This window comes from Gymnogyps californianus, chromosome 1, assembly GCF_018139145.2.
Source record: "Gymnogyps californianus isolate 813 chromosome 1, ASM1813914v2, whole genome shotgun sequence".
In the NCBI taxonomy this organism is placed as follows: Eukaryota; Metazoa; Chordata; class Aves; order Accipitriformes; family Cathartidae; genus Gymnogyps; species Gymnogyps californianus.
The window spans coordinates 132,545,640-132,567,013 of NC_059471.1; positions in this window are offsets into that span (position 1 = coordinate 132,545,640).

Sequence of the window (21,374 nt, forward strand, 5' to 3'; positions counted from 1 at the left end):
CAATCCCCCACTCCACGTGGGGAAACCAGAAAGTCCTAGGGAACAATAGCACCCCGGGATTACTGCGCACAGGGCGGAGGCTCTCGGCGAGGGTCAAGACAAAGAGGTAGGTTGGGGAGAAGGGTGGATGAAAGAATGACTGAAGGCTGGAGACATGAGGCGTGCTTATGTTGTGCAATGGGGTGCTGCGTGCCAACGCGGCTGGCTCGGGAACGAGAGGCACCAAGAGTAACACTGCGTCCAGGGTACACAGGGAGGCCCCGAAATGGCACAGTAGCCCTGGGAAGAGGGTGTGGAACAAGCGCGTCGGGAGCCATTGGCTTACAAGGGTGTTGCAGGGACATTGTTATTAATGTTTTTAAAGTGTTCGGGTGATTAGCACTACAGAAAAACCCACGAGGAGGAGATGAATACATCTGTAGTCAGTGCCGAGTTTGGATGCCATACAGTGAATAGCGCTTGGAGCCATGTAACGGACAATAAGCATTACTGAATAAAAACCCGTTGAGAGAGCACCATCCAGCCTGCTCACTGAAAGGTCCTGCCGAGGAAATATTTCGTGATTAAAGGCTATCAGAGTGCAATACAGGGACTTGCCCATACGCACACAAAGTCTCTCTTCTTTATACGTGCAGGCAGACATGCCTGCGTCTGCACGATGCAGCCTGGGATTTGCTTACGCGACCAGCCTTAGCTTCCGAATCGCAAACGGTCGGGAAGGGCAGCATTTGGTCACTCGCAGCTTCTCCCCGGCCCACGCTCCCCACCTCCAGCCGGCCACGCTCCCAAAGAAGTCAGGGGCAGCGGCTGTAGTTGGATCAGACCCTTCCCGGCCTTACCGGGTAACAAAACCAACGGGCTCCCCCCTTCCCCCTTCCCGAAAGTCTTCCGTCGACGGCAACTTTTCCAAAATGGCCATGCACGCCCTCGGTGGGGCTGAACTTCGCCAGCGAGGGGAGGCGGCCGGTTTCCTAAGCACACCGGGGAAGGACGCTTCACATTCTTAACATCTCGGCGAACCGGAGCTCCCCGCAGCCCCGGCGCGGCCGCCGCTACCCCCGCACCGCACGGCCGCGTTTCTGGCGGCGGCGGGGGGCGATGTGGCGCCGCTCGAGGCCCGCCCGGGCGAGGCCCGCGCCCGCCGGCTCTCCGCAGCCCTGCCGCTGCCGTGACCGCGCTTTGCGGGGGGGGGAACCGGGACACCCCCAGCCCCCCCCGCCCAGCCCCTGGGGCGGCCCCGTCGCCCAGCGCGGTGCGGGCGGGGCGGCCTCCCCCCGCCGGCCCCCGCGCGAGGCTCTCCCTTTGTGCCGTTGCCTGGTAACCGGGCGGGGGATGGGAGGCGGCCGGGCGGGCGTGGGGGGGAGGGGGGGCGCGCGCGCGCGCGCCCCGCGGCGCGCGCCCGCCCCGCGCTGCATACTGATGAGCGCCAGGCAGGCGGCCGCCGCCCCCGCCCCCCGGGAGGCCTTGCCGCGGGCCCCGGCTCCGTGCCGCCTCCCCCGCCGCCCGCCGGGCCCGCTCCCGCCCGGCGGCAGAGTCCCCTCCCGCAGCCGCGGGGAGCCCGGCCCCGGCCGGCGGTTCCCCCCCCCCCCCGCCCCGGGGGCTCGGTCGCCCCGGCCCTGTCCTGCCAAAAAGGCTCCTCCGGGCTCTCCACCTTCCCGGCCTTTGTGCCGGCGCCGGGGCGGGGAGGCGAGAGCCGGGGGAGCGGGGCCCGGCGGCGCGGGGCGCGGCCGGGGCGGGCTGGCTGCTCGCCCCGCGCCTGGGTCTCCTCCCCCGTCCCACGCTCCCCGCGGGCCCGCTCCCGCCGCCCCCCACCCCCCGGGTGGGTTGGGAGGGGGGTGTGTGTGTTTCGCGGGGCCCCCGCGGCCGCCGCGGGGAAGGGTGGCGGGGAGGGGCGGCGGCGAGCGCGGCTGGGGGGTGACAGAGCGGAGGGGCGGGGGAGGGGGGCTTGTTCTGGGCTCTTCGGAAATGGGAGGTGGCTAAGGCGGGCAGCGGTCGGAGCGATGGGAGGGCGGCGGGGCAGAGGCGGCGGCGGCTGAAGGCGGGGTGCGCGGCGGGAGAGGGGGCGACAGAGCCGCGGGGCGGGGGGGGCCCCGCTCCCCGCCGCACCCCCCGGAGCCGCTGCCCCGCCACCGACTGGTTATTCCGGAGACGCGAGAGGAAACGAGGGAGCGCGGAAAAGGAGGAGGGAGGAAAGGGGAAAAAAAAAGGGGGGGGGGGGCAGCGTTTAAATCCCTTCCCCCGCTCCTCGCCGCCTCCATTCCTCCCTTCATTCGACCTCCCCTCCGGAGCCGCCGGTGAGTCCCTCGCCCGCTCACAGCCGCTCCCGCCCCGCTTGTCATTTTCGCCCACTCGCTGCATTCTTCCGCGGGTGTTTTTTTTTTTCCCTTCGGTCCCTCTGTCGGGAGGGGGGGCGAGGCGGCGGGGGGGGGAACAGCAAAGTTGGGGGGCGGGGGGGGGGGGCGAGGGCGGGATGGCGGTTAACCCCCGCGGCGCTGGGGAAGGGCCCCCGGCGGTGCCTACCCCGGCGTGGATGCGGCGAGGGGCCGGGAGGGTGCCGGGCCGCCGCGGGTCACGGAGTCTCGGCTCGGCGGGGGCGCCGATCGGCCCCATCCCGCTCCCCGCGGCGGCGGGTCCCGGCCGCGGCTGGGAGCCCTCGTAGATCACCGGGGGGCGCTGCCCGCCCCAGCCCGCCCGGGGCTTGTTTGCCTTGGACGGTGGCGGCGGCGGCGGAGCGCCTTCCCTCCGGAAAGGGGAGGGGGGGGGGAGCGGGCAGGGGGCTCCGCGCCCGCGGCGGGGGTCCCGGGGCGGGGACACCCCCCGCCGCGCGCCCGGCGTGACGTCACCGCCCGCGGAGCCCCCTTCCCTGCAGCAGAAAGTTCGGCGGGGGCCGGGGGGTGAGTGCCCGGCGGGGGGGGGGGGGGGGGTGCGGGGGGGCCGGGGCGAGGCGGGAGTTGTGAGTTTGCGGCCCGGCGCCGTGCGGGGAGGAACGCACAACAGTGCTGGGGGGGGATCAGCCGGGGCGCTGCCGGCCCCCAAAGCCGCCTCCGAGCGGCCCCCTCCGAGCGGCGAGCCTCGTATTGTCCCTGCTTTCCCAGGTGCGGCCGGGGAGCGGGCAGGAATATTGGGAAATGATGTTTCCGCTGGGACCTGACCGGGGGAATCGGGGCACCGAGAAGCGTGTTTGCTCCCACTCCGTTTCTGTGGCAGGCACGGGTGGGATTCGCCCCCCTCCCAGTGCCACCCTCAGCCTGGGGACCCGCTGACCGCTCCGCTGAAATGCCGGGTTGCTACCTGGGGACCAGGGAGCAGACCAGACCCATACGGTTGGGCGGCATCAGGATGGTGTTTGCACTCCCTTTGAGCCGGCCGAGATCCCTGGGTGCGCCAGGCTAGTTGTCCATTTGCTATTTAGTTTTTTTGGAGAAGTGGCATCTGTATTTCCCACGCTGTCCTTCTGGCTGTGCCATCGAGCCGGTGGCGGTTCTGCCCTGCTGGCTTCTGCAGGCTGCTGGCCTGTGGCTGCCTCGGCTGTTGTTGCCCAGCGAATTGCTGGTTGTATTTTGCCGAGTGGCCGCTGTGCTGTTGAAGTGGCAGCCATTTGGTCACCGTGGCATTACTTTACACGCTGCCTTTGCTTGCCGTTGAGTTCTGCCTTGATAGCTATTGTATGTTCCTGAAGTTGCTTTCCAGGCGGGCAGTGTCTGTCTTTGCATTTGGCTCTGTGCTGTGGCTGCCTTGAGTTATGCGGCAAGTTACTTAGTTGCCAGGATGGCTACTGTAAGAATTTCTATGGCTTTTGTGTGCAGGGTCTGTTTTGCAGTGCTGTGGTTCTTCAGGAGCAGCATGTCCTTACCGAGCTAGCCACTCAAATCTGGTTTTGGTATTTCCGATTGTATTGGGTGGATTGCATGGGAACCGCCATGCTTTCCAGCACTGTAAAAGTGAGGAGAAAGTAGTGGGCCATTATCGTAAGGTGTGTAGCAGGAGAGCAGAGGAGGAGTTGGAAATGCCATTTGTTTTGTGTCCACCTGAACGGTGGAGCACAGTTACACACCCTGCAGGTATGCATATGCCTAAAGCTTCAGAGTTCAGCCCTGACTTCCCACCAGAATCAGTGGGTCGGTGTCAGCGTATCAGCCAAATCCCAGCCAAATCCGTGCCTGGTTACCTCAGTTTCGTAACCCAAATCCCACAGTTGTTTGAGCTGAAAGCGGGACCCTCCTTTCTTCTAAGCCTGAGGGTGTTGTGCATCACTGCTGTGCTGCACATGCATCCCTGAGGGGCTGGAGCGCCAAGTTCATCACCCATGGATGGGACACTTGTAAATGTGGATGGTCAGATTGTTTGTTGGAATGAATTTCATCCTTTCTTCCCTGTTTCTTGCCCAAGTTGTTGTTTTTACGTTTGTTATTGGTGACTGCACAACCAATCGTTTGTGTATTTCCCCAGCTTCTTGGGAATGATCTGGTCTTTCAAAGCAGACTTTTCCAATTGTGATTCATGATGGAGTTTTTCAAGTATGGCCATTAAGAAGTGAACATATAGTACCATGGTTTGTGCTGAAACAATAAAAACCCTCCAAACATTTGAAAATTAAATGTGCAGTGAATCCTAATGAAGAAGATTAACAGGTTTAACCTGCTGCGATGGCCTGCCTTTACCTCTCTTCATATGCATTTACCTCCTCCCCCAGATTTTGTACCCCTTGGATACCTCTGAAAGGTTCTGGCATTCTCACCTTTAGGTTTGTCTGCACAAGGAATTACAATAAGGTTTCTTGTGGGCATACTTGTATTCCAAAATAATAATGGGCATGCAAGGAGCTATGATTCTATAGCGTAGTGGGATCACTATACTAAAAGCAACCTGATCTGTATTTTTCTTCAAGAGGAGGAGCATCTGGTCCAGTTGGACTAGATGATCATTGTATGTCCCTTCCAACTGAAATATTCCATTCTGTTTTTATTTGTAGCTGAAATGAGTCAGGCGGGCTCTCCTCTTCCCAAAGTTCAGCCTCTGTCACTCCTTGTATACCTTCCTGATTTCTCCTGGAGCTCCCTCATGGTCATTAGCATTTTTCTGGGGGGTGGAGGTGGAGTTGAGGGGAGGAGTCGCTGTGGAATACAGAGCTGTGTAGGGAAGGATTATTTATGTACCAGATCTGGGGTGTAATACCTTTGCAAATGCACTCTCTGGAGTTGGTCTGAGCATTTATTCAGCTGTGTCCCTCCTTAAATATCTACCTGAATGTTTACCCAATCTTAAAGTTTTCTCTTTGGGTGTCTGCCTTTTCTTCTGATAACCTGCTTTCCTCCTCTGTCAGGCTGTGTCTTCCCCAGTTCTGTTTTTTCTTTCTCCCATTCTCTTTTGGACAAATAAACTACTTTCTTGCCTCCAGTGGATTTTCTGATCTCTTTCTTCCTCCATTAGGAGATGCTATGGAAGTATGAAGTATATTTCCTGCATTTATCTCTTCATCTCTTCCATCTGTACTTGAGGACTGTTCCTAGTGAAGTACGGAATAGTAATGCTTTACAAATTTCTTAAAGGCCAAAGGAGAAGGCAACACAAGTTCTGAGTGTGTTTAAAAGTAGAGGCATCTCTGAAAAAGTCATGCTCTTAACCAAGTGAGCTACACCGAGGGTATGTATTCTCTGCAGAATTAATTCATGTAATCACTGCCCGAGTCTGGTCACAGCGGATGGTTTAACATGAACATGAGATGCTCCATCTCAGTGCCTTGCCTGAGTTACTGAAGCTGCAGCGGTGCCCAAGATGTGTTGCCAGGTTGGCCAGGTACATGTCCCATTGCTCTTTGTGTCATGCTAAGCTGAACGCCGGAGAATCTTTCTGTCCTTCAAGTCATGTGGTGGGCAATTGTGGGCCCACAGCCCATGTCCTCAGTGAGATGTGTATGGAGAGTGATGAGACAGAAGGGGATGTTTCCAGCTCAAGTGGTTTGCACTTCACCTCTCTCCCTTAGTCTGGTTGGCTGATTCAGGCTTCGAGCATTTGGGGGTGAGGATTTGGCATATGTTAAAAGTTTAACACAAGTCAACTTTGTGAGGAAGCGATCCCTTCAGAAGCATTGCCTTGCTTCCAGTTCTGATAATGCTCCTGCAGAAATCTCTGGCAGTCTGTTTTCTGTTTGTTGTGGCAGCAAACACTGATTTGTTATTGTCTCCTGTAAAAATACCAATGTTTGATTGATTGTTGTGGCAGTATTTTCACCTACAAATGAAAGGGTAACTGCAATATCTTCTCCGAGCAATTTCAGCCAATGATGGTCTGTGTGGGCTTTGCTGAAGAAGAGTAGCTGGTTGCTTTCAATCTTCCTTCATGTCTCTTGCCCTGGTGACATTGTTCATCATAGATCAGTTTAGCTGGAAAATTTTAGTCTTGTACTTCCCTGCCTTACAAGGCACTTGGTGATACCCTGTTTCTTCCACAAGGTCTCTCTGTGTTATAGATCACTTAAGTGAAGGTTGCATTTGAGCAACCTTCATCGCTTTGGACAGTGGATTGGATATACTGTGTATATATGTATTTATGTGTGTGTGTATATATCACTATATATATAATAGTCTGTATAGTATATGTTATATAATACATAATGTTATATCTTATATTAAATTTTATATTGAGATATATAGCAGAGTGTATTGGATATAAAGTGTATCTATAGCATAGTATTTTGGATATACTACTGTTTTTCTTTCACGCAGTGCAATAGATGAAGTGATTTTCCTCAGAATTATTCAGAGTTTGCCGGACCCATGAAGAGGGTAAACCCTCTATGAAGAGTGGTTTATCCAGTCATGATTATCCACCAAGCTTTCCTCATACATTGCTAGACCATTGCTTTCAAAGTACATTTTCACCCAGAGCTAGACCCCATCACCTCTTGGCCAACATCTCTATGACTGCTAATGACTTTAGTATTGAAAAACCTGTTCTGATCAACTGGCTGGTCCTCTCCCCTGCCCAGGACATGGCAGGGAATGTCACCTGGCAGTCTTTGGAAAAAATATTAAGAGTATTTATTTTAGAATAAAATAATAAAAAACACCCTTAAAGATTTCCAGGGATACACTAGATCCCTATGCAAGTTTTTCAAGTGATTGATTTCTCCCACTTTTCAGATTTTGCACTATTTCTGTGTGGAATTTGTCTAGCTTCAGCTAGATCCATTGGATCTGGGTTCTGGGGTCTTTGTCTTGTAGGTTAAAGAGCCCTCTGCTGTCAGAAATCTTCTCCCTTTGTAGTACTCATAGGCCATCTTCAAGTTGCCTTTTAACCTTTTCTCTGATAAATATATTGAGCTTCTTAAGGCCCTTACTGTAAGGGGGAGGAGTTACCAGACTTCGTTCCTGTTCTTTTTTGGAAGTTTTCAATTTGTCAGCATCCTTTTTGGAGTACACAGGTAAAAACTGCATGCGCGACTCCCATAATGGTCCCACCAATCCTGTATATAGTCAGGTAAAAATAATCTCTCTATTCCTGCTCCTGAAGAGTATTCCTCTCCTTATGCACCGGTAGGTTTCATTCATTCAGGAATAGCCCCCTTAGAAGTCTCGTGCTGGGAACTCATGTTCCTTTTGCCGTTAATTACAAGGCCTTTTCCAAGCTTATGTGTATCCTTGGATCTTCGTCCTTGAAAGCATTCTACATTCTTCTGTTCTTGATGTAAAAATCTTCCATAATTAAAACGCTTGTCTTTCTGTGCGAACCCCGTTGCAGCAGTAACGCCAGCTGGTCTGTGCCAGAGTTTCCATTTCATCGTTTACCATCTCACCTGCCTCAGCACCACCTGCAAATTTTACCCATGTTTCTGCAAACTTTCTTCAGTCGGTGCCTTCACCAGCTACCAATGATATTCCATGATAGGCCACCATTGCCTCTCAACAGCAAGCTTTGGGGGACTTGCTTTTTGACAGTGGATCCATGCATGAGGTCTTTTTGCTGGGACAGGTCATGCTTGTGCCATAGCTGTGCGCCAAGCTTCAGCTCACAGGTTGTTACATGCTGCTTTACAGAGATTACCCAAGGCATTAAAAATATCTCAGGCAGTAGTTTCACTTGCCATCATGCCTTTTCTCCTGGCAGTCCAGTCTGAGCCTAATTTGGGTTCAGTCTCTGGGCTCAGGTGCCCACTTGAGAGGTGGAGGCCTGTGTCTGTGGTCGGTAAAGTAGGTTATGTATCTGTAGATGGTAGCTCTTTGGCATGAATTGCTTGCTTTGAATTCTCTTGGGATCAGGGAGAATTTTGGATACTTGTGACTTTTAATTCTTCATTGTATCATGACCAGGAAGACCTTGATTTAGCCATAAACATGGTGTTTTCTGATTTCATAAAACCGTAAGAACTAAAATCGTACTTCACTGTGAACTTGGTGAAGTATGTAAGACAAAACCTCTCCTTCCTCCCAGGGGTAGTTCAGCACTGGCACAGGTTCCCACGGAGACTGGGGACACTCTGTTCTCTGAGATGTTTGTGACAACCTCATCTAGCTTTGCAGTTTACTATGAACAGGGGGTTTGAGTGGAGACCTCCAGCAATCTCTTCCCGTGTAAATCTTCCTGGACACACTGTTCAGTTTTCCTTCCCTCAGCCCCAGAGGTGAGGGCAGGATCATCCCATGTGGCCAGTTCTGTAGACGAAGGAAAAGCTGTGGGATCCCAAGTGAGGGAGTGACTCAAAGCTTATCAGTGTCTCAGGTCTCCTGTATGATTGTTCCTGTGCCCATCTCCCTTTCCTTCTGGATCTCTCTGTCCATCTTCATCCTGTTCAGACACTTGCCCTTTGCACACATGGCTCTTGTGTTCGCTTCGCTGTCAGTCATGAATCCCTAGAAACAGAGAATCAAAAGGGTGTCCCTTGGGTCACTGGCCGCAAAGTCGTAGCATCATAGAATCGGTTACGTTGGAAAAGGCCTTTAAGATCATCGAGTCCAACTGTTAACCTAGCACTGCCAAGTCCACCACTAAACCATGTCCCTAAGCACCACATCTACACATCTTTTAAATACCTCCAGGGATGGTGACTCAACCCCTTCCCTGGGCAGCCTGTTCCAATGCTTGACAACCCTTTTGGTGAAGAAATTTTTCCGAATATCCAATCTAAACCTCCGCTGGTGCAACTTGAGGCTATTTCTTCTTGTCCTATTGCTTGTTACTTGGCAGAAGAGACGACACCCACCTCGCTACAACCTCCTTTCAGGTAGTTGTAGAGAGCGATAAGGTCTCCCCTCAGCCTCCTTTTCTCCAGGCTAAACAACCCCAGTTCCCTCAGCCGCTCCTCATAAGACTTGTTCTCTAGGCCCTTCACCAGCTTTGTTGCCCTTCTTTGAATACGCTCCAGCACCTCAATGTCTTTCTTGTAGTGAGGGGCCCAAAACGGAACACAGTATTCGAGGTGCAGCCTTACCAGTGCTGAGTACAGGGGGACGATCACTTCCCTAGTCCTGCTGGCCACACTATTTCTGATACAAGCCAGGATGCTATTGGCCTTCCTGGCCACCTGGGCATACTGCTGGCTCGTATTCAGCGGGCTGTCAACCTATACCTCCAGGCCCTTTTCTGTCGGGCAGCTTTCCAGCCACTCTTCCCCAAGCCTGTAGCGGTGCATGGAGTGTTGTGACCCAAGTGCAGGACCCAGCACTTAGCCTTGTTGAACCTCATACAATTGGCCTCAACCCATCGATCCAGCCTGTTCAGATCTCTCTGTAGAGCCTTCCTGCCCTCAAGCAAATCAACGCTCCTGCCCAGCTTGGTGTCACCTGCAGACTCACTGAGGGTGCACTCGATCCCCTCATCCAGATCTTTGATAAAGATATTAAAGAGAACTGGCCCCAATACTGAGCCCTAGGGAACACCACTTGTGACCGGCCACCAACTGGATTTAACTCCATTCACCACAACTCTTTGGGCCTGGCCATCCAGCCAGTTTTTTACCCAGTGACGAGTACTCCTGTCCAAGCCATGAGCAGCCAGTTTCTCCAGGAGAATGCTGTGGGAAACAGTGTCAAAGGCTTTACAGAAGTCCAGGTAGACAACATCCACAGCCTTTCCCTCACCCACTAAGTGGGTCACCTTGTCATAGAAAGAGATCAGGTGAGTCAAGCAGGACCTGCCTTTCATAAACGCATGCTGACAGGTTGATCACCTGGTTGTCCTGTACATGCCGCGTGATGGCACTCAAGATGATCTGCTTCATAACCTTCCCTGGCACCAAGGTCAGGCCGACAGGCCTGTAGTTCCCTGGATCCTCCTTCTGGGCCTTCTTGTAGGAGGGCGTCACATTCGCTAACCTCCAGTCAACTGGGACCTTCCTGGTTAGCCAGGACTGCTGATGATAAATGATTGACAGTGGGTTGTTGAGCACTTCTGCCAGCTCCCTCAGTACCCTTGGGTGGATCCCATCCGGCCCCGTAGACTTGTGTGTGTCTAAATGGTGTAGCAGGTCGCTAACCATTTCCCCTTGGATTATGGGGGCTTCATTCTGCTCCCCATCCCTGTCTTCCAGCTCAGGGGGCTGGGTACCCGGAGAACAACTGGTCTTACTGTTAAAGACTGAGGCAAAGAAGGCATTAAATACCTCAGCCTTTTCCTCATCCGTTGTCACTATGTATCCTCTGGCATCCAATAAGGGATGGAGATTCTCCTTAGCCTTCCCTATGTTGCCAGTGTATTTGTAGAAACATTCTTTATTGTCTTTTATGGCAGTAGCCAGATTAAGTTCTAGTTGGGCTTTGGCCCTTCTGATTTTCTCTCTGCGTAACCTCACAACATCCTTGTAGTCCTCCTGAGTTGCCTGCCCCTTCTTCCAAAGTTCATAAACTCTCTTTTTTTTTCCCGAGTTCCAGCCAAAGCTCTCTGTTCAGCCACGCTGGACTTCTTCCCCGCTAGCTTGTCTTTCGGCACATGGGGACGGCTTGCTCCTGCACCCTTAAGATTTCCTTCTTGAAGAATGTCCAGCCTTCCTGGACTCCTTTGCCCTTCAGGACTGCCTCCCAGTCCCTTTGGGCACCGTGCCACCTATTTTCTTTTGCAAACGTAGTGAATTCTGTCTTAATAATAATGATTTTCTTTTGCCTCTGTTATGCTTCAGGGACAGCTGTTCCAGAGCTTCACCATATGGCCAGGACTCTTCTCATTTCCATCTTAAAATCATCGGTGGCCTTTTTATACCCATTTATTCATAGCAACCTTCTCCGTTAGCTTAAATACCCCTTCTGACTCATTTGTGTTTAGTTTCCGGTGTTTTACAGACAGTAATCACATCACCTCAGCTTTTATTTTGTGAGGTTAAAAAAAGTCAAGTCTTTATAGGTCTTGTACATAACAGAGAGGCTCTTTGTGTCCCTCAGCATTCTGGAAACTGCTTTCTGCGCCTTTTCCAATCCGCTTTGGTCTTTCCTGATGTTGGGTAACTGAAGCATTACATGGTCTACCAGGGGGTGTCTGACAGGTGCAATGTCCAGTGGCATTAATACCTTTTCTCATTGCTCGATAATACCTTGCTTGATGCCTTTGAAATAACAATGGTGCCCACAGCTGTCCTGTGATTAGTAAATGCCTCTCCTCAGTGCTCCCTACTGATGAGCAGAAGTTCTTACAGCAGATGTGGTTGCCACTTCTCTTCAGTGTATCACTCAGCACTTTGTACTATTGAACTTGTTAAAAATATGCCAATGACCCTACTAGGTCCATCTAGTGCAGAGTCCACTGCTCTCTGGGAAGGAGGGTAAGTTAAGGCAAGCTTACGTGCTGTTTTCCTCTGATACTCCTATAGCTTCCAGCTGTTCTCAGCGGAGGGACTGCCATACCTGGATGTGGTTTCTAGCTATTCAGAAAGCGCCAGTTATTCTCTCTTGCATGAAACTCTCCAGTCTCCCGTCAAATCCATGCAAACTTCTAGCACCCATAGTGTCCTTTGATTGGAAATTCTGCAGCCACCCATTTCAAGAACAACTATCTCTTTTTGTTGGTTTTGAACTTGTTTCTTTGTAGTGTTATTTGATGTTCCTCAGTTCCTGTACTGGAAAAGACAGTGAAAAATTATTTCCTACCCAACCTCTACTTTTCATATATGGTTTTACAGTCCTCGATCACATCCTCACTTAATAACCTTTTCTCTGGACAGAGATGTCTAACCCACTCAGTCATGCCTCTTCATTGCCCGTTCTAGTTCCTGTGGAAGGAGCAGAACTGCATACACATTTCAAGATGTGGAAAAGCCATGGGTTTGTGCAAGGGCATAATGACATTCTCTGTTTTGTTTTCAGTTCGTTTCTCAGGAATTTCTAGCATGTGGTTCACTTTCTTCATGGCTGCCGAATGCCAAGGTGACATTTTCATGTACCTGCCTCTCGTATCCCAAGAGTATCACTCTTGAGTGGCACCGGTCAGCTCAGAGTCCACCATTTTATATGTGGAGATGGAGTTGTTTTTTTCTCTGTGTGCATTGCTTTATATTTATCTAGATGGAAGTTCACATATAATCTAATCGCCCAGTCAATCCTCTTGGAAAGTCCTTCTACAGCTCTCCTCAGTTCTCATCTTCATTATTACCCTCATTAATTTACTTTTGTCAGCCACATTGGCTTCCCTTTGCCCTTTTTCTATATCCAACCTGGTTTTGCTTCTTTAGTGTTTTATTCTCTTAAGTTCTCTCTTGAATTGTGATCATCTGTGACACTGACAGTGTATCCTAACTTAATGCCATTGGGAGGTAGGACATTGATCCTTGTGAGGATCCAGCAGGCTTTCTTCCACCTAGCCTGATACTTCCAGCACTTCATTCATTCAAATCCATTTGCAGAGTTTGATCCTTCTAGCTGCTGAGCTTCTCTCTGGTTCTTCTCTACACTCTGACTAGTTTGGGTGGGACGGAGGGCTCCGAGCAGAGTCGTATCCTTGCCCCGACCTCCCTCTGCCAGCTTCAGAACAATACGGGTCTTGGCAGAAAGAGGTGACCATGCCTGCTGTTCACTGGTCTGTTACTGAAGGGAGGGACGGATGGTGTGGCCACCCTGACTTTGGATTCAGCTTCTGGTTTCCTGTATTCTTATACGTGTCCTGCAGCTGCAAAGTTGCCAGCAATCTTCCCCAGCAATGACTTGCAGCAGAAATGTGGAACCATGATGAGTTGACAGGTGGATAACTTCCATGTACCAACAGTGAGGAGCTATGGTATGTGGAGTCACGGTCACAAGTTGCAACAAGGAAATTACGACTGGTAATGGGCGTTTCCGCACTGGAATGGGTGTCCCAGGTCATCTGGGGAAGCTTCGCTCTTTGAGATGTTCAGGGCTTGCCTGGACAAGGCCCTGAGCAACCCCATCTACATGTGGGGTCAGCCCAGCTGTGAGCAGGGCTTTGGAGCAGAGACCTGCAGGTGTCCCTTCCGGTCAACATCTTCCTTTGAGTCTCTGGGCAACTAGCCTGTGATGTCTTTGAGTAATTTACTTTGCATTCCTTAGTAAAGGGACATCTGTGTATAAAAAGAGGGGTGTTAAGTATTATGATAGACCCTTAACCCTAACAGCTCCACAGGTAAGGTGTGCTCAGGCATTGCAAATACAGAAGATGCTGCACTTCTTAAAATAGTGAGTATGGAGAGTGTGATGTGTCCTTCCTCTGCATCATGCATCCATAGGCCTCCATCCCACTCGCAGAGGGAAGAGCCCAATGTGTTGCGTTTTGTGATCCTCCACTGGGCTCTACCAGCCTGTGTCTCCAAGAGATCTGGAGGCCTTCCTCTGGGGAGACTGAGTGATTCTTCTGAGATTTTTAAGTAAATCTGTTACATAGTTACAGTCATTTTAGTGTGCCCTCAGGAATCGTTTTATGATTAACGTAACCTTCTTTAGTACATCTAGCCTTCATTTAGTGAATCAAACTTTATTTTCAGTTACTTCTGCAAAAATTAGTATCTTCTATGCTGTAAATTAAGCTATTGTTAAATGCATGAATGTTTTTATTATTTATTACTTCGCTTTAGCTCTAATTGTTTTTATTTCACTCTGCTCATCAGAAAATATTTTTTTTTCTCGGATATGTTTTTCACTGAATGGAGGTTCCAGAATTACAGCTTTCATACTCAGAATAACATTCTTACTCCCCATGGTTCTGCAGAATTAAGAAAACAAAACATTAATATAGACTTAATAAAATGTAAACTGGCTTTATCTCCTAAGACTGCCAGCACTCTGCAAGTTTATTTTAAAGTACTCTTATTTGGCACCCTTTCCTGAGAGGTGAGCATTTTAATTTTTATTTATTATTGTACTGGGGAGAAGGAGCACCTAGGTAGCATGACAAGTGAATTTGTCAACAAGTACTGTTGACAGATAAGTCAACAAGTACATATAAGAAAAGGATTAAAGTTTTTGGCTCAGGTTGAGTCCCTGTTTTGCATGGGAGGTATTATTTTACGCGTAGAATCATAGTATCACAGAATGGTTTGGTTGGAAGGAACCTTTAAAGATCATCCAGCCCCTCTGCCATGAGCAGGGACCTCTTTCACTAGATCAGGTTGCTCAAAGCCCTGTCCAGCCTGACCTCGAACACTCCCAATGATGGGGCACCCACACCTTCTCTGGGCAACTTGCTCCAGTGTCTCACCACCCTCATCGTAAAAAATTTCTTCCTTATGTCCAATCTAAACCTACCCTCTTTCAGTTTAAAACAGTTGCCCCTTGTCCTGTCATTACAGGCCTTGGTAAAAAGTGTCTCTCCATCTTTCTTATAAGCCCCCTTTATATATTGAAAGGCCACAATAAGGTCTCCCTGGAGTCTTTTCTAGGCTGAACAACCCCAACTCTCTCAGCCTTTCTTCATAGGAGAGGTGTTCCAGCCCTCTGACCATTTTTGTGGCCCTCCTCTGGACCTGCTCTAACAGGTCCACGTCTCTCTTCTACTGGGGAGCCCAGAGCTGGACGCAGTACTCCAGGTGGGGTCTCACGAGAGCGGAGTAGAGGGGCAGAATCACCTTCCTTGACCTGCTGGCCACGCTTCTTTTTATGCCGCCCAGGATACGATTGGTTTTCTGGGCTGTAAGGACACATGGCCAGCTCATGTCCAATTTTTCATCCACCAGTATCCCCAAGTCCTTCTCCACAGTGCTGCTCTCAATCCCTTCATCCCCCAGCCTGTACTGATCCTGTGGATTGCCCCGACCCAGGTGCAGGACCTTGCACTTGGCCTTGTTGAACTTCATGAGGTTCACATGGGCCCACTCCTCAAGCCTGTCAAGGTCCTCTGAATGGCATCCCTTCCCTCAAGCATATCAGCTGCACCACTCAGCTTGGTGTCATCTGCAGACTTGATGAGAGTGCACTCAATCCCACTATCTGTGTCATTGATGAAGATATTAAGTAGTAGTGGTCCCAGTATGGACCCCTGAGGGACACCACTCATTACTGGTTTCCACTTGGACATTGAGCCGTTGACTGTAACTCTTTGGACGGGGCCATCCATCCAATTCCTTATCCATCAAACCCGTATCTCTCCAATTTAGTGGCAAGAATGTTGTGGGGACTGTATCAAAGGCCTTACAGAAGTCCAGGTAGATAACATCTGTAGCTCTTCCCTTCTCCACTGATGTTGTCACTCCATTGTAGAAGGCCACTAGATCAGTCAGGCATGATTTGCCCTTGGTGAAGCCATGTTGGCTGTCTCTAATCACCTCCCTGTCTTCTGTATATTTTGACATGTCTTCTAAGAGGATCTGCTCCATGATCTTACCAGGCACTGAGGTGAGGCTGACTGGTCAGTAGTTCCCAGGGTCCTCCTTATTACCCTTTTTAGAAATGGGTGCGATATTCCCTTTTCTCCAGTCACTGGGGACTTCGCCTGACTGCCATGACTTTTCAAATATCATGGAGAGTGGTTTGGCAATTACATCGGCCAATGCCCTCAAGACCCTGGGATGCATCTCATTGCGTCCCATGGACTTGTGTATCTTCAGGTTCCTCAGGTGGTCTCGAACCTGATCTCTTATGATGGGATCATGAACCTGCTCTTCTCTTATATACATAGGTAGATCTAATTCAAGAGAGTTCATTCAGCTTATATATTAAAGTGTGTGTAATTTGCCCTTCGGTACAGAATGAAGTTTCTGAAAGCATACCTTTACATTTATTGATTAAATCTATTTTAAAACATCTCATAGTGACCCATTTTATGTGATATTTTGAAGATAGAAGAATCCAATGAAATTCCAGTACATTGCCAATATGAAATCAATTTATTTATAGAAAATGACAAAAATTGACAACTGTCACTGTTTTTACACTGAACTATTTTTATACTGAATTCGTATTTTGATTTCTGAGCAGTAATAGCAGTTTTCACTTGCACTGCAGGCATTTCTGTCTAAGTTTGCCGTGTAACACCGTGCTGCCAGCCCTCCCTGGTGGGGCAGGTCTCAGCCCTTCCCGGCCACGTCTGATGGCTGCTGGTGGTGGGATGCTCCTGTCACATGCGCAGTGTCGGGGGCTGCGGAGGACAGGGAGGTGTGTGCTGTGATTGTGGGGTGCGTGTGTGCAGTGGCACAGGAGTGGCCCACAGGAGCAGGGCGAGCAGGTGGAGAAAGCTTTAGCTAATGCTCACTGCCTTCAGCCTGGGCTCATGAGTATTTCAGTCCCCTGAGATCCTCCAGCTTCATGCTAGTACTGCAGGAAGGATGTAGTTAAACTTCATCCACTGGGTAGGCAAGAGTTTTAACTGGACTATGATTATTTGACCAGGTCTACAGTCTTATTCCTTGATTACTCCACCTTCCAGCCTGAGTTCACAGCCCCTGCATCCACCCAGTGTTGTAATTATTTTGTAGGAGACAGAAAAATGCCTGTGTTTCAAAACTACCTTTCATTTGGTGTCGCATAAATATATTTCTTCTTAACAAAGTTTACTGAGTAAAAAAAATTTGCAAGTCATGGGAATATTCACACCCAAGATAATATTAGCCACAAGCGTTTGCCCACTGCTGTCTTGGTATTCAAGCATTTTGGCATCCTAATCCATTCGCTCACACAATAATTTTCCATTTTACAGTAATGTCACACTCCATGTACCTATCAAAATACTGACAATAAGACTGTGACATGCAGCCTGAACCCTGACCTCTTCTTTTATTGCTGTCTAACACTGAACACAGCACCCTTCCCCTTCCTTCCCTCCGTTTCTCCACCTTGCTCTATAGGAAGATGCCAGGGTTCAAGCATGAAGTCAGGTAATTAGCCATTGGCAAATGTTGTACTTCAGGTTGTCTGATTGCAGTATTTTGGATGAAACTTTGTGTTTTCAGTATACTACACAGTTGTTAAACCTGATTACATTTCTGGGAATTTTCCCTTCATTTTGTAAATGAGGGAAATGGAGGCAGGAATTAAAAATGTGTTGCCTGGGACCGTCATCCACTGGGCAGTATATATATATGCCAACTTCTGACTTCCCACCCACGGTGCGTGTCCCCTGGCTATACTGCTCCAGTGGGCACTCCCTTCTGAGCGATCTTTACCTGTCAAGAGGGATCCATTGGTTATCATCCCATCTTACTTGCAGGACACTTTCCAGCATCTGCAATGTGTTAGAAAGCAGCTGTGTTCGTTTTGCCACCCTGGTTTCTCCCTCCAGTGCTAACCCGTCCCTTTGCAGAAGCGGGAAGAGAAAAATGAGGATGGGAACTCGGAGCTAATGAATTGCAGAGAAGCAGACTCAGTTTAATTCTCACATCTTATGACTTCTAAGTCCCTGCCTTTGGATGCCAAATGCCTTTGATTTCACATTGGATTTTGGATGTAGTTCCTACATTTCAAAAAATTACTTAAGGAATAGTCACTGTGTACTTTCAACAGCTCCCAACTGAAGAAAACAAGAGGTTTGAACTTCAGACTATCTGTACTTAGACTAAAGGAGGAACTTCACTGACTCCTTACTCCAAATTTATTTTCCGTGGACTAGCATCTACTGGAAGAAAACGCTGGCTATGTCTATAGTAACAAACGAAACGGGCCCCAGCACTGGTGCACAGCACTGTCCGTCCATTAGGATGACGTTCCTTTGTACGGTCTTTGGTCTGTGCCAACGAGTGCTCTCCCAGATGATGCCTGAGCGTGGTTTAGGAGTTGGCATAGGAACACACCGATTGCCAGTGGCCAGGTTAGATGTGTCCGTCCCCTTTTGTAGGGTAGGAGAATTTTGCCATCTGGGTGCAAGCTGTGTAATGCCGATCACCCCCAGGACCAGAGAACAGGCACTGTCCTATTTTGTTTAACAGTACAGATGCTGTCAAATTGCCCCTTCTTGCAGCGTTTGTGGTGGCAGAGGTTTTAATTCATTTCTTCTTTGAGACTGAATGATCCAGCCATGCACCTTGACATCTTCGCACTCAGTGCCTCCAACTGGTATATGGTCTACCAGGCAGTGCCTAGGCAGAGCCTTGGTGGAGAGAGGAGGCTACATAAGTCCTATTCCCCTCCACCCCCGAATCATCACTGGCTAGCTCAGGGTGGGCTGCTGTGTCACGTACTATAGTCACATTCTGCCTGCTGCACCTCCCCTCCTGCTTGGACCAGGTCTGAATCCACCTGAGGTTACTGGAACGTGACAGTCGGAGAAGATCAGGAGTAGCAGATAATAAGACCAAGCAGATGTGGGGTTTTCTTTCCCCAAGAGAGGAGTAATACAAAAGAAGGGGAAGAGACCATGGTAACTATTGACAACTGAGAACCAGCAGTTAATCTCAGTGAGGCCTGGATCAGGCCTTAAGTGTCTGCTAGCTAAAGAAACACTGCTGAAGTAATGGTAGTGTTACCTCTTTTTCTTAAGTGACATGGATACTGGGAGCCTTCAGCTCTCCCTTCTCCTGTCACTGGCCCCAGGGAGGGCTAGCTGAACCTTAGCTGGCTTTTAACCTTCTCAAGCAGACTGGAGCCCCGGACTCAGGCTGCCCATCCTGGAGCTTGCTCTGCCATTGAGCACCAGCTGAAGCGACAAAACCCTTCAGCCCTCCGTGGATTTGGAGACACCTTCCAGATTTCCTTGTGTCACTGGAAATTGCCTCCCTGCTGTTGGGAGATGTGCTGGGTGTACCTGTGTGTGCAGCCCCAGCATGTGCAAGCCTTTGGGGCACATGACTCATTTGTCATTTACAGTCCCAGCCAAGTCCCCAGACACCATCCCAGATAACTTGGTCCTGCTCCCATTTCCCCTGCTTCTGCTGCCATCTAGGAAAGTGTATTTTCTCAGACCCTCAATCTAATGTGTAAATGCTGTCCTGAGCCAAGGACAAACATTCACCCAACTTTCTAAGTGAGACCAAGGGTGTATACTTAAGTAGGTAAAACTTGAGTGCATCTCATTTGAGATGGACTTGATTCCAGTTTTGTTACCTGTGAGGAGTTGTTCCACACTACAGCCTGGGAAGGAGAGAGCTTATCTGCGTCCTTTGACAGAAGAGGAACTGGAGCCTGTGGTCTCCTGGCTGCCTGTGCAGGACAGTCCACCTTTGGCAAGGAGAATTACTTGGAGCTGGGGGAGGAGGAGGAGCGGGATCCATTTTGGATCCCACGTGGGGATGCCTGTTGAGCGTGCGTTGCTGGCAGGAGACTGCACCAGGGCTTACATGAGAATATGGAGGGGTTTGGGCAGTAAGCCAAACCAAGCTGGGCTGTATGAAACACAAACAGAAAATAGCAATTCGCAATGCCTCATAACTCAACCAAACCTGTAAAGGGCTTCACAGGGCCAGGAAAAGGTTATCCCTTCGACAGCAGCCCTGCCAAATGTCTCATTTCCTTTCCAAAACCTCAGAGCCCTAAGAACTCTTCAGAGACATTTACAGGGATCTTCGGTGATGGGAAGGGTTAGGTGTAACCGTTAATTGTCAAGGCTCACATTGCAAGCTTTTATTTCATAGATGTTAAAATTAGAAGGCAATGTTGTGATCCTCTCATCTGGCCTCTGACATAACAATTGCTGTACTGAGCCTAATAGTGTGTGCGTCAATTCTGTTACATATTTTAGAAAAGTCTTCGCTCTCTAAGTGATAGAAACTTCTGCCCCAGTGGTTAATTATGTCTACCGAAACATACCTATTTGTTTCTGCCTTTGTTTGGTACTGCATATTCAGCGGTTGACATAAGGACCGAATTGGTATCTCTTTTAAAAAGGGAAGTTTCAGTATGTGGTTGGCTGCATGTTATTTCTCTGACTTACTTCTCTGGAAAGAAGCCCATCATTGTCATTACAGGGTTACTGCGAAGCTGAAGTGAGACCTGTGCGCTGCGTTATGATGTTCGGTTCTTTAGTGTGGGAGGTGTGGGTGGCATCCCTGTTGAATGTAGAGAGCAGTGACATATTGGTAATGTGCTGTTGCTGCTTCTGTGTGTTCAGAGCTGAGCTAATACTTGAAGGTTGCCAACATGGCGTGTGTTGAAGTTGAGTTAAATTAGGATCGCCTTACTTACAATGTTTGTTTCATGTAAGAACCGTTAATTCTAGATGCTTATCTAGAATAGCATCAGTATAACTGGCTGAATTAGCAACCAAAGGCCAAAGTATGACAGAAATGTAAGGCTGTAAAACACGTCAGCTGGTAGGGATTAGGAGAGTGCTCTGCCTCCATTAGGTCAGTTATAAACTATCGTGAGCTATTTTTCTATTAAAGAAGAGGTCTCAGTTAATGAATTGTTGTGTGTGGGAATTAATGCTGGATGAGTCCCCTGTGGCTTCCATGATGAGGGTCAAATAAAATATTAATGAAATTAAAACAAACAATCCCCTGCTCTTCCCAAGTACCTTCTGGATGGGTTTCTCTAAGCGTTGGTCAGGGAAGATGTGGAGCCCCAGAAGAGACAAGCCAGTGTCATTACTCCCTTTTCACAGGCAGGGAGGTGGAAAGCAGCAACCCTGGGGCCACACAGTCCAGCAGCAGGGCTGCACAGGAGGTCCAAGAGTTCTCCTGTCTGGTGCCTTTGCTCTGATCCCTGGTTTCAGCACCCTTCTCAGAGAAATGAAAGTGCATCCAGACTGCTGCTGTACTGGCTGGCTGGAAGCTGATCTTTCCAGGTCTGGGATGGCCTTTAGGAGTCCCACATCTCAAGTCTTCTTATTCACAAAACTTATCTGTGCTTCCAGATCAGAGAATATAACCCAGGACATGTGGCTCTCTTCTCCTGATGCCTCATCCACAGGACACATTTCCTTGTCTTGCAGATTGTCCATTCCAGAGGCTGAGTACAGGAGCTCGAATGACAGGCTGGGGAAGGACAGTCTCTTTTTGGTTAACATCTGTGCAGTGCAGTGCAAAAGATCTTAAGCTGGATGGAGCCAAGCAAACTAGCTTCAGGAGCAGCATCCCTGAA